The 13,693-nt window shown below is 46.9% G+C and overlaps 1 long non-coding RNA gene across 1 annotated transcript in view; it reads left to right on the forward strand.

Annotated features, from left to right (window-relative positions):
• Nucleotides 1-13,693, forward strand: part of LOC148757827 (uncharacterized) — an 85,313-nt gene that overhangs the window by 28,487 nt on the left and 43,133 nt on the right. Inside the window, exon 2 of the long non-coding RNA XR_016021628.1 lies at nucleotides 9,382-9,505. This is a non-coding gene — a long non-coding RNA (uncharacterized LOC148757827). The remainder of the gene's footprint in view (nucleotides 1-9,381; nucleotides 9,506-13,693) is intronic.

Consider the following 13,693-nt stretch of genomic DNA (forward strand, 5'->3'; position numbering starts at 1 on the left):
AGTATTTAGTGTAACTCTCCACATTACCCTGAAAGGGAGGTGTTTCCTTTCCCAGGAAGAGTGGGAAGCTTAGAGAACTTAAGAAACATCCATTCAACCTCATGCAACAAGTGTGTATTATGCCACTGGTCTGTGCCAGGTGCCTTTCTAGGACGTGGAGATATAGCAGTAAATACAACTTATATTTCTGTTCCCAGAGCTCTTGCATTCTAACTGGAGGAGACAGACAATAAATGAACAAACAGGTCGATATGTCAGATTGTGGAGGCTGCCATGAAAACCACCAAGGCAGAGCCCTGGGTACAGAGAGTGACGCTGTCTAGAGGAGGGTACTGGGAATCTGCTCCTTTGGAGCAGAGACCTGAAGAAATGGCGGGGGGGTGTTTTCCATGAAGGACCTGGAGGGACAGCATGCCAGATGGTGGGACGGCAAGTGACATGAGGCCAGAGAGCACTGTCCTTGGAGTCACACAGGTGAGGTGCTGCAGAGTCATTTTCCTACATCACAAAGAATTCTTTCTGTGTTCTTTTGACCACTTCTCGCTGACTCACTGCGTTAGCAATTTTGTTTCTAAGTGACACTGGATAACTGGTTTATCCTTTTGTTCTCAACTGCAGACGGAATTTGGCTGTAATGGAAGAAGCCCATTATATGGCAAGCAGGGACTTTTACACATGTGTGAGTTGTTATTCCTCCTACACTAGGAGGTGGGCATTGCCCCCATTTTGCAGATGGGAAAACTGAGGCAGGGAGAAGGGCACTGGCTCTCCTAAAGTTCCCCAGCTGTGATGAGGCAGAGGTTGGATTTGAATCCAAATTTGTTGAGCCACATCTACCACAATAACTTATCCCCATTGGACCATTTTCTACTTTGTCACTTAGGGCCCACGGTCGGCAGAGTTCAGGGGACACAGCTCCGGGTGTCGTGAGCTGTGAGCTGCACGACTGATGGCTGAGTTGGGCTTAAATATCATAAGAGGTCCCAACCCTGTTGAGTGAGAAATTGGCAGAATTCACCATAGCAGGTGCCCTCATGATTTTGGCTTTGAAAGGAAAACAGACCGAGAGAGTCTTCCACGGAGGCCTATGACAGCTGACATATTAGAACATCACAGCTCCAAATTGCAGACTTATTAAAGCCATTAGAATAATTATAATTGAGAATTTACTTAAAAGCCCATAATGACTTTTCAGACAGCCTTTTGCTTGAGCGCCTTCTCTCATCTCTGTCATTCTCCTCCTTCCTAAACACAATCTTCCCTGATAAGAGCCTTTGTTCTCTCTTTATCAGCGTCCGCAGAGCCTGTGTCTGTGAGCATTATGGAAAAATCATGCAGAAGAGAGAAAGCGGGCCTCTCCAGGCTGCTTGCCTCGCTCTGGACATGTCTTGCCTCCCTTAGCCTGTTTGTGAACCTTGTTTAATGAAATGTCCACCTGTAACCTGTCTTGGTCTCAAACAAAAGATATCAGGCAGGTCAGCACTAGGGGTTACTCGTGGGACTTACACACACAGAAGAGGAATCCTTGCCTTCCACAAGCCACATGCTCTGAGAAGACGGCTAAATTGAGTGCTTGGCTTTTTACAGGACTCCAAAATGGCTCTTGGTCCCTTTCTTCCTGGCAGCATTCCCCGCATATAGCAGGCACTCCAATAGCATGCCTTTGTTTTCCTATCTTTTATGGAGTGAAAGGTCCCTTTGAAAGATGAAAACTTTAATTGTGCTATGGGTTGGGGGTTTTATGTAAGAGTGAACCTCAGGTGAAGAGAGGACTTGGATCATTCATTCATGCAATCATTCATTAATTCACTTATTCAAGAAACTGGCTGTGTATCAGGCGCTACGGAAAGCTTTACGAATATAAGATGTAGAGTCTGTGAATACATAAGTGTACATGGATTTATGTGCAGCATAGACAACACTATGGGCGCCATGATTAAGAATCGTATGATTCAAAACATGACAGTTTGTTTTGTTCTTTGGTGAAGCTTGACAAGCTGTTTATAAGCTGGAAATGGAAAAGCAAAGAAACAGAAATAGCAAAGACATTCCGAAGGAAGAATTAATGATGTGACTTCTACCAGACATGTAGACTTGGCATCAAGCTCTAGGAATGAGGGCAGTGTGGAGTGGCCGCAGAGATGGATGCTGGAACTGGATTCAGGGCCCAGTGAGAACCCCTGCAGCTGTTCAGTGGGAAAAGGGTAGACTCAGTGGGTGAGTCTGGGATGATTGCCGTCCATATAGAAAAATATTTGAATGGGACTTCTTTGTCACATACACAAAAATCAATTCCAGGAAGCTTGGAGATGTTAGGGTTCAAGGTGAAACTATAGACATTTTAGATGACGTAGGAGAGTGGCTTTTTATGGCCTCAAGCTTGGAAAGATGTATTAAGCAAGACACCAAAAGCACATGCAATAAAGAAAAAAGAGACAAAATTATCCTCATTAAACTTGACAGTTTCAGTGTATCAAAAGAAACCACAGAGAGAGAGTAACGATAACCCAAAACTAGGAAGAAATATTTGCACATAGGAAATTGACAACAAATGACTTTTAAGAATATGCAATAAACTACAAGACAATAAGAACCAACAGCTCACTAGCATAATGGGCAAAACAGATACTATTCAATAATAAAAGGGGAAACTGAATGATCAACATACAAAAAGAAACGCAACCTCTCTTGTCAGCACAGAAATGTAAAATAAAATCACAAGGAGATATCATTTCACATCTGCCAAATTAGCAAAATTAAAGTCTGACAATCAGATGACAGGAGGAAGTAGGACAGTCACTGCTCCTAACCAGTGACTGGTGGGGCTGCGATTTGATACAATCACTGTGGGTAGCAATTTGATTCCATCGAATACAGCTGAAGACGTGCCTCAGTCCCCCCCAGCCCTTCCACTTCTGGGCCTGTACCCGGGAGAAGCTTGTGATTGTCTCAAGAGACCTGTAGAGTTGGCCACATTAGCACAATTTTTAATGGCAAAAACTGTAAATAACAGAAATGCCCATCACCAGCAGTAGTGGATGAAAAGAAAGAAAGAAAAGTGCTCTCTTCAACCAATGCAAAAGTACAGAGCAGTGAAAAATGAACAAATTACAGAAAAGTACAGAAGAGTGCTTTTGTGTGCTTACACATAAGTTTGAGGAGACAAAGCAACTCACAGAGAATATATAGTATGAATTCATTTATATAAAGTTCAAAATCATGTACAGTTAGATAATACAGTATGCATGGTAAAACTATGAAGAAAATAAGTGAAATGACTAGCACAAAATTTCCAGGAGCATCGAGTCTGAAGGCGGAGGGAGGGAAGAAGTCTGGGAGGGACTTAGCGATCACTGCCAAGGTGATGTCGTCCTTTCCTAGACAAAGGGTGGTGGACACACCGGTATTTGTTTTACTGTGGTTCTTTTGATCGGACATAGAGCTTATGAGTGGTCCTTTCCCTCCTTTCATCTAGTTCTTAATATTATGATAAACAGTGAATCATTTAGTTCTACCTGCATGAAAAAAATGAGGTCCAGGGGCAAAGAATGATGGAAGAAATGACAGTGTTTCTTACTGACCTGGCTCTTAAAGGTTGAGTAGATGCTCAGGAAATAGGGAGAAGGGAAAAATAAAATATACAGTCAGGTAGATGAAATGGAATGTGAAGAGACAAAAAGATGCAAGTGGAAATGGCAAGGTAACGAAAGCTAAAGTGACATCAGTGGGCCTAGAAGGAAATTTGCACGGTAGGAGATGGGAAGTGTTTCGATGTCTATAAGCCTTACGGGGGTATTCCGTGATCAATGGGGAGCCATTATGGAATTCTTGATGTAGTGAAATATACATGACATAAAATGTGTACCAATTTACCATTTTGAAGCGTACAGCTCAGTGACGTGCAACACACTCACACTGGGGCCACCATCACCACTGCCCATCTCCAGAACTTGTCATCATCCCTAGCCATTGTAGAATATCTATCAGGTAAGTGATATACTCAGATTTTCCTTTTATGGAAAAACAAATCATAACCTAAAACCAAGGCAGGGCGATGATGTTAGGGAGATGACCTTAAGAGGTCAAATGTGGTCCAGGTGAGGGAGGGTAAGAGACGTGGAGGAAGTGGGACAGTTAGTACAAGAAAGGCCGCCGATTTCCAGGTGGTCCTGGGGGAAAATGCACAGATCTCCATGATTCCTTGTGTAGGAGAGAAGGGCTGGAGTCCACGGTAAACCCAGGTTTCCGGGTGGAGGGCATACTGAGGTCACGGACGAGAACAAGGTTGTTAGAGAAAAAACAGGTTGGCTTGCTTATTTTGTTTTTTTTTAAATCATCTGTGATCTGTGATTTTTGCCTACACACTACAGGAGGGAACAATCTCCACGTCACTTACCCCCTCTGAGTCTTATCTCCACAGCCTTGATGTATGTCGTGTCTTATTTCATGGTAACAAAGTGTGTGAAGGGAAGGCTGGATTTCCTGTAATCTTGCGTAGTTTTGCTAGCGCGAAAAAGGAATGAGTATGTGGCTGTGACCCAGTTCTTAGTGTGACTATGAGACTCTCTAGATGAATGAGGAGACAGCCAGACCCCAGGTGGTACCCACAGCTCAGGGATGTGGTGTCGGAGTCCCCAGCTATTGGTAGCTCCCTGTGGCATCTGTCCCACTGTGACCCTCAGAGTCCTCTTCAAAGCCCAGTGGAGCCTCCACAGGTGACGCCCCTGCCTGGAGGGGCACGGCAGGGACCCCCAGCCTGATAACTGACTCAGCATCCCCCTACCGTTGATGACACCTGGGCCTGAATTGATGAAACAATGCTCCGTGCCTCACACAAAGTGTAAAGGATGGAGTAAGGACCTGAACCAGCCATCTGGAAGCACCTTCTGTGAAATGGCAGAGAAAACACCCTGGAATTTGGAACAAGAGGATAGACCAGGGGTCAGTAACTACAGCCCATGAGCCAGATCCAACAGGCCACCTGTTCTTCTACGGCTAAGGAGAGTTTTCACATTTCTATGTGGTCGGGGAAAATATCAAAAGAAGAAAACTATTTTGTGACAGCTGAAATGGCCACATTTCAATGTCCGTAAAGAAAATTATATTGGAACTCAGTCACGCTCATTTGCTCCTGCATCATGTATGGACGCTTTTGTGCTATACTGATGGCAAAGGAAGTAGTTGCAGCGGAGACCATGGGGCCCGCAAAGGTGTACTGTTTGCTTTGCAGAGGGTGTTTGCCAACCTGTGGTACAGACCTCGAGGGCACAGTTCTCCTGCTTTGGGCAGGACAGGCTCTGGGGCAGTGAGTGAGCATTGGCCTGCACCCCTCACCTGCCTGGGAGCAGCCAGGGCTGCCAACACCCAATGCTTAGCTCCTCTTCTCTTCCAGCCTCAAATCCAGGCCCCGCAAGGGCAAGGCTCACACCCCTGGGAGACCAGACTCCATGATGCTGTCATCAACCTGCCAAGCGTAAGATGTGCCCGTCCCTGCAGCCAGCGTCCTGGCTGAGGCCACCACCACCGAGTCCCTTCCCCCCAGTGTGGTCTAGGGGCCAGCTCAGAATGTATCTGTCACCCACCCTCACCGAGCTGACACCCACATGCCCTTGCACCTGAACACACCTTCCTGTTTATTCATTCCTCCACAAACATTTGCTAAATCCATACCCTGTGTTAGGCGGTCAGGATGCAAAAATAAGTAATAACAAATAAAACCAAGAGTGGCCTCTGTCTTCATGGTGTGTGGAGTCTCATGCATGAGAAGCATTAACAAACACGACCCCAAATAAGTGTCCGCCTGTAGTTTTTATCAGCGTCATGAAAGAAAGCTGTACAGACAAAGGGGCACAGGTCCCATTGAGGGTCCCCGCTGAGGGCCTGGAGGATGGGTGGGTGTTGCTTCTACAAAGGGAAGAGAACAGTCGCCAGGCAAATGGAACAGCATTTGCAAAGGCCCTGGGAAGCATAGAAAATTTAAGGAACAAAGGATGCAAGAGGACAGTGTGGCTGGAGCTGGACCAGGGGACAGTGGCGGGGGACGTGGCAGGGGCAGTGCCAGCTGGTCAGCAGCCCAGCCCTGCCTCTTCTTCCCACCTTGCCGCCCACGTCCCCACACACTCCTCTTAGAACAGGCGAGATCCTCCTTGAGCAGAGGAGCTGGATGAATTACCACTTGTCTATACCACAGTTATATTATCCAACCATAAACGTTCAATTAAGGAGATTCATTGCATGTAAATTGCCTGAGCTGTAATTTAGTGTGACTTGAAAAAGGTCGTAAGTGGTTTGGACAGCAGAATCACACCTATGTCAAGTAGGCAGGCACCCCCGCCTTAGATCATTTGAGTAGAGCATACAGCTCATCGCCCGGGACAGTGTAAGGCTTCACTGTGTGCAGCGATTGTTACTGTTATCTCCCCGTCACCAGTTCCCCTCATCACTTTAATTTCATGGTCAGGAAATGGAATCCTAACAAGAATTAAAATTGGGATACATTTTTTTCTTTGTTTTTTAACATATTCACGAATGTTATTGATGCATCCTCCTTTCTCTGATGATTTAAAATCTGAAATTCATGAGATTCGTTGAAAAAGATCACACAGGTACCGCTCACGGCTGGGAGGAGAAGCCCCAGAGGAAAGCATACCCCCTGTCAGAGGCGAGCACAGGTCTGGTCTCAAGAGAGTTGGCTGTGACCGCAGATCTCCTAGGGCGTCCCCACCCCCATTCCCTGGCAATTGGAGGGGGACCTGTTATCACCGCGTTCAGAAAGTGCTGAGTCAGCCGAAAGCTATACTGTGCGTCATCGCCCTGGGGGTGATGAGCTGTGATCCACAGTTTGGATCAAAGAGTAACAGCCAGTCCGTGCTTTCAGTCCTGCAGAGCCCTCTGGTTTGAGGAACAGCGGGAGTGTCCTCGGTTGAACCCTCCTTTCTGGTTCCCAGACCTCTCAACACAGCACTGCGCTGGCAGCATGTCTGGGATGACCCCTCTGGCTGCTTTGCCTCCGTTTCCCCAATTGGAAGCTTGAGGCTGGTCATAAAGAGAGGTCTGGGTAATTGAGAGAACTTTATTAGATTCACCTGCCAAAGGAAAAAAAAAAAATGAACCCAAATACCTTCTTAAATTGTAAAATGGTTAATAAGAGTAAACAGACGCCAGCCAGTTTCTGCTGATAATTTGTGCTTTTTAGCCAGCATGACATGCACACGCACACACGTTATTTGGATTAGCTCCAGACCCTCGGGACACTTGACCTAAAATTCCCAGTGCCTGGCTTCCCTTAAGGCTCCAGCAGATCTGGCAAGTCTGGGCTTTTCTCTCCAGATGGCCCAGGAGCCAGGGCTGAGGGGCAGCTGCCTCCCTGTGGGTGTGTGCCCTCCAGCCAGTCAGGGCTCGCCCCACTCCCTGGGGCTGGTTTTGGTGCCAGTTTCCCTCCACTGTCGTGGATTCTCTGGCCCCCCAATACCATCCGGTCCTGGGCCCTGCAGGCTTGGAGCTTGTGACTTCCGGTTTCGACTCAGGACTAGCATCCCACAAAGCACACTGCGCCTGGAACCAGAGGAGCTGGGAGGACTTCCAGGGCGGCCACTGTACCCAGAGGCCGTGCAGAAAGAAGCCCATGGGCTTCCCAGTCAGGCAGGTAAACTTGAGGTTGATGCCCAGTGTCCCCCCTCCTCAGCTGGGTGACATGGGGCAGGTTCGCTCCTTTCTGTTTCTTCGACGCAGGACGGCAGGGTCACCCCTCAGGTACCGTAGCGCCTGCTATGCCTGGCTCCTTGTGCTCTTTGTCTCCATTCCTCCCCGTATCTCTGCCAGGTACTGTTAAAATGGAGGCTGGGAAACCTCCTAGGAGAAGAACCAAGAACAGATGCTAAGCCAGGATCCAGACACCTGTGGGCCCTTGTGGAAACTTGCGATTTTGCGTGTGTGGGAAGGGGGAAGAGGTAGCATGAGGCAAAGGCACATCGCAGGAAGGGGTTTCAGAGGCACCCGTGATGCCTGGGGCTCAGCCCGAGGCCTGGGGTAGAGACAGAAGTGCCCGTTAACTAGCCTGACTCGGACCCCGGCAGGCTTTGCCCCAGCGCCCAAGCAGCTCTGTTGTGGAGTCTCCAAAGTCAGGAACGACTGAGTGGGTCACATTCTCTTCCCTACACCTGTGGCCCTGAGGTGAGCAGCAGCAGGTGAGGCACGGTGCTGGGGGCTGAGCAGAAGCTAGGAGACCAGTGCTGGAGGGGCAGGGGACTCGTAGGCTTACTAGGCAATGGACTGGCATTCAGGGGGCCCCGCTGGCCCCTCAGAGTGCCTGGGGCACACCCAGGACTTCTGATCACATGCCGTTCGTGTGTGTGTGTGTGTGTGTGTGTGTGTGTGTGTGTGTAGGTAGGAATAGATGTATGCATATTATACCGTGTCTCCCTGAAAATAAGACCTAGCCGGACAATCAGCTCTAATGCGTCTTTTGAAGCAAAAATTAATATAAGACCCAGTCTTATATCTCTTATATCATAGTAAAACAAGACCAGGTCTTATATTAATTTTTGCTCCAAAAGACGCATTAGAGCTGATTGTCCGGCTAGGTCTTATTTTGGGGGAAACATGGTAATATGTATATATAATGTAAAGACATTGTATATAGAGAAATGTGCAAATATGCATGTTTGTATATGCATGTACATGTATGTATACTTATATTTGCGTATATATCTATATATATACATACCTTGAGTCTTAGGGTACACTCATACGACATTGAAAAGCCTTTGTGATGGGTGATGGAGAGTCAAAGGATACAAACTTCCAGTTATAAAATAAGTAATAAATAAGTCCAGGGGATGGAATGCACAGCGTACTAATGATTCTTTACAATGCTGTACTGTCTATTTGAAAGTTGCTAAGAGAGTCGATCTTAAAAAGTTCGAGGGGAAAAAATTTTAACTGTGTGGTGATGGATATGAACTAAACTGGTTGTGGTGATCGTTTTGCAATATATACGTATATCAAATCATTACGTCACACACCTAACACATATGTTATGTGTGAGCTATATCTCAATTGGAGAGATAGATGATAGATAGAGAGATGAGAGGGGGGTAGAGAGAGAGAGAGAGAGAGAGAGAGAGAGAGAGAGAGAGAGAGATAATAGATAGATCAATCATTTTTTTTTAAAGCCTTTGTGTATCTTACGCCTTAGTGAGGTGTCCGGGAAGAGGTTAGAAATCTTGAAAGCCACCTCACGTCCTGCTATTAAAAAGGTAGCCAACTATCTGGTGAACAGAATCAGAACTGGTCACGACACCGGATTTTTCCCAGTAACTGAGGCCCAGTTAAAAAGGAACTACACACACATCCACTCCTATTTTATTTTTATATGTCTAGATGATTGACTGGAGTGTTCCGCTGAAGAGGAGAAGGCCGATTCATTTCTACCGGAAACCGAAGCTGTGGGTGGTTCTGTGGTCCAGACAAGAGCGTCAGGATACAGCAGCCGTACCGCTGAAAGGTAAGGCTTGGTTTCTGCCTTTGTTTGGACTATTCTGTTGTCTCGCGAGCGTTAAAGAAGTGGCTACAAAGACCTATGGATGAATTCAGTTGCTGCCTGCTTAAAATTTGTTTCACTGAAAGCTTCCAGAGAAAGGTTTAAAAAGAAGAGGTTTGGGAGCCAGAGCCGGGGTTCGAGTCCAAGGCTGCAGCTGAAAACAGGAGAGAGGATGAGGAGGGATAGTCATTGAACACACACAGTTGTTATTTCAAACCATTCGCAATAGAAGTCCTAGAACGATTCCTGGAGCTCACAGGTGTGGAAGGTTCCGAGACCCGCCCCCCTGGGCCTCCCCTTAGGATTCTCTGATGCTGATCCCAAGATGCAAAGAATCTTGCAGAACAAAGTTCCCAGATCTCCAGCAACCACGGCTGGCATTTAGGTGGCTGCTTTAGGCAGCTGCCCCCAAGGGAGTTTTCTGGTGCCAGGAAAGTCTTCCCGCCAGCAGCCTTTAATTAGGAGTGCCATGATTGCAGTCACCGGAGCCAGGATGGCTTTCCGCTTTCGTTAAACATCGCCCATTTAAGCACAAGAGCCATTTTATGAGCAACAAGAGACAAGCTTTGTAAACCTTCCCTGTGCAGAGAAAGACAGCTGTGAGGGGACCCTCCCTCTCCATCCCCCTGAACTTTTAAAAAATTCCCTTTCTCGTTTTTTACTCCACACCACAGACCCACAGGCCGCTCAGCCGAGGAACTAGTGAGTGCCACTTAAGCCAGGTCTTGACTGAAAATGGGGCTTGCTCAAGAGGAGACCCCTAATCACCTGAGGGCCCTCTTTAAAAATGCAGACTCTTGGGCCCTGCAGCCTGAAGGCAAGGCCGAGAATGGCATTTTTAAGGAGCCCCAGAACATTCTGATGAACACTGAGGTTTGAGACCTGCTGCCCTACTATGTGCTAAGTCTCTGAGTGGAACACAAGAAAAATGGCCTCCCTGTGATGATTTAGGAATTTCTGACATGACCATGGATGAGAGGAGGTGGGAGGAGACTCATTGATTATCTGTCATCTACACTAGGCTGGATCTTTTGCAAGCCTGAGTTTGCAATCCACCATAAATGAGTACGGTCCCTTCTTTCCCTTTTTTGTAGATGAGAAAACTTGAGGCTCAGAAAACTTAAGTCATTTTCTCAAAGCCGCACAGCCAGGACGGGGCAGAACTGGGATGTGAATCCAGGTCAGCCTGACACCAACTCATTTGGGCGTCTAGGATGACTTCCAAACCCAGGCACCAGCTGCCAAGCTGGATGGTGCAGGAGGCACAAGCCAGACAGTGCGATCCGTTTTGTATGGGCTGTGATGTCCCGGAGTCTCTCAGAGAGAGCTGTGGTGTATAGGGAGAGGGGTGTAAGATTCTTGTGTCCATTAAGAGTCTGGTGAGTGGCAGGACGTGGCCAGGACCCCTTGGTAATTTAGCAATAGCTGTAGGATCAGCATTCTGGCACAACAGGAGACATTTGGGGGCTCCCCCTGGTGTTTATCATAAATAAAAGGTGCTTCAGACAATGAGCACCCCGACAGCTCCCACCTGCTCCGCCTTCTCCTTACATCCACGCCTGGTGGCACTGGTGTACCTGGGAAGGGAGACAACATAACACATACACCTGCCTCTCGCCCTTCTCTTCCTTTATCCATAGTTCAAACTTGAATAGGGCACCTACTGTGTGCAAAGAGCTGAGACCACCGAGGTCAGTGGGTGAGACAGGAAGTAGGCATAGGCTGAGTGTCCACTGAGTGGTGGGCATTGCAGCCGAACACACACAGAACCACAGACCCAGTCACTTCTCTGGGTTTGACACACAGTTGAAAATATTGGAAAGCTGTTCAAGTATCAGGACTTTATCTCTTGTTTAGTTGTGCACTCATTTATTTACAAAGGTATTCAGTCAGTCCCTTATTCATTCAGCAAATATTTATTGAGTGCCTACTATGTGCAGGCATGGTGCTTTTTACTAGGAATTCACTGGTGACCAGAAAGAGACATGGTCCTGGCTTATGGAGATTCTAGAGGGGACGACAGACATTAATCTATTAACCACACTCCTGGGCATCAGTTGCCATTTGAAAGCCATGATCCGAAAGGATGCAGCTGGTTTCTTAGAGCCTGACACCAGGGAACCTGAATGGCTGACCTGAGGTCCAAGGTAAGGAAGAGTTAACAGAGTGAAGGGAAGAAGGCCTTCCGGTCTACAGGGGGCAGCATGTGCAAAGGGCCAGAGCTGAGCCAAGGCAGCTGCTCAGGGGACGCATCTAAGGCGACCCCACCTACATGTCCTACAGGCAGCTCAACCTCATGTTAGCTCAGCATTGTCCCCGCCCCCAAATGTGCCCCATTTTACTCCTTGAGAGCCCTCTAGTCCCCAGGCCAGAAGTCTGGAGACATCTCAGTCTCCTTTCCGCCCTCACACCTGATTCCGTCAATGGCCAAGCTCTCTCGATTTTTATCCCCTGTTTCTCAAACCCATCCTCTCTTCTCAGTTCCCTCTACCAAAGCTCCGATTGAGATTTTACCTTTTCACTGGGATCACTGAAATTACATCATTGGATCCTTTAACCAGTGTGTGTCGTGGGCCTATAGGTGGCAGACATTGTCCTTAGCTGGGGAATTAGAGCAGTGAACAAGTCAGGCTTGATCTCTTCCCTCATTAGGGCAGTTCAGGGGGAAACCAGGCATTTTCCTGTTGGGTTTTGACTGTCTCCCTGCCTCCAGCCGCATTCCTTTCTATCCAGGCTCCACCCTTAGCTAGAGTGGCCTTTGTACAGTGTAAATCTGGCAAAGTCTGTCCCCCACTTAAAGGGTACCCCTTATCCATAGAATAAAATCCAGTTATCGTAACCCAACACTCACGGCCCCCCATAATCTAATCCCCCACCTCTCATGTCTGTCATTTGCGACACCCAGACTACATCTAAAAACTCACATATGTGTCTTAAAGAGTTGTATTATTTAAGTGAACAGTTGAAGGACTATAAACCCCTGGGCACCATTTAGTACCTTTCTCATCTCTACTTGCTTTTCATTTAGTCACGTGATATGTCATGCCATGCATTAGAGATTGGGAAGGAATAAAAATAAATAAATCATACGCAGTGTCAAAATAGACCAGTGGAGGATGGATTCTGCTGAATCCACTGTAGGGTTTTCCTGCTTTGCAGTTGGAGACAGATTTACCCCTTCCTCTGACTTAAATTCCTCTAGGCTTATAGCTAAAGTGGCCCAGAGGTGGTGTCCCCTGCCAGCTCTAATAGCCTTAATGAAAACACTTTATCCTTATCTGCTTTGGGCTAATCTCAGGGAAGGCCTGAGGTCACCTTTTCAAGCATCTAGAATAGCTCTCAATATCTGTTCCCTCTCAAGTTCAGGAACAAATATTAAAAGGCTTTGTAAGAGTCCCTGTAACTGTTCTGTGACTTTAATTTTTCAAATCAGAACTTTCATCCTTTAACTGAGAAATCTTTTTAAAAAATCATTTCAAATTTTTATTTACTGATTTGGGGTCTTTTAAAAAAATAAATGCATACTTGTAAAATTTTTAACTCAGCCTCTGTCAGAGAGAACGTAAGGTGCAGGGTATACTAAGGCATGGAGAGAACCCCAATTGGAATGGGACAGATCTGGATTCGAGTCCTGGATACAGCGTGCCTTAGCTGTGTGGCTTTGGACAACTTATCCAACCTCTCGGAGCACTACCTTAATCATATAGGAAGCAAGAATCATGTCCACCCATGAAGTATGGTGAGACCTAGGGCTCCCTTGTAGAAGATCCAAGGCCAGTGGGAATTCAGATCATTCTGTCCTCCAGAACCGATGAGACTGTTCCATCACTAGAGCTGAGTACTGTGTGGTATGTGTGCTACAAGCTCCCAAATCCTGCACCCACCGTACTCTTTCCCACGGGCCTAAGGGTAATCAGAATTCTTTCAACTATGCAACTTTAATCAACCAATCTGAGTTTCCCATGAGATAAACTATTTCACCATGTTGACCCCTGGCCCTTACCAACTCAGACACTGGGTATGACAGAAGCTCAGGGATGGACCCAGGCAAACAGGAACTGACATTTCTTCAGGGTTTTTTCCACCTTCTATTTCTAAGACTGTAGATTCCCCAGGAATCAGAGCTGAACCAGACAATTTATCCAAGCCCCT

Source organism: Rhinolophus sinicus, chromosome 6 (assembly GCF_057876585.1).
Source record: "Rhinolophus sinicus isolate RSI-liver-muscle chromosome 6, RSI-T2T, whole genome shotgun sequence".
Taxonomy (NCBI): domain Eukaryota; kingdom Metazoa; phylum Chordata; class Mammalia; order Chiroptera; family Rhinolophidae; genus Rhinolophus; species Rhinolophus sinicus.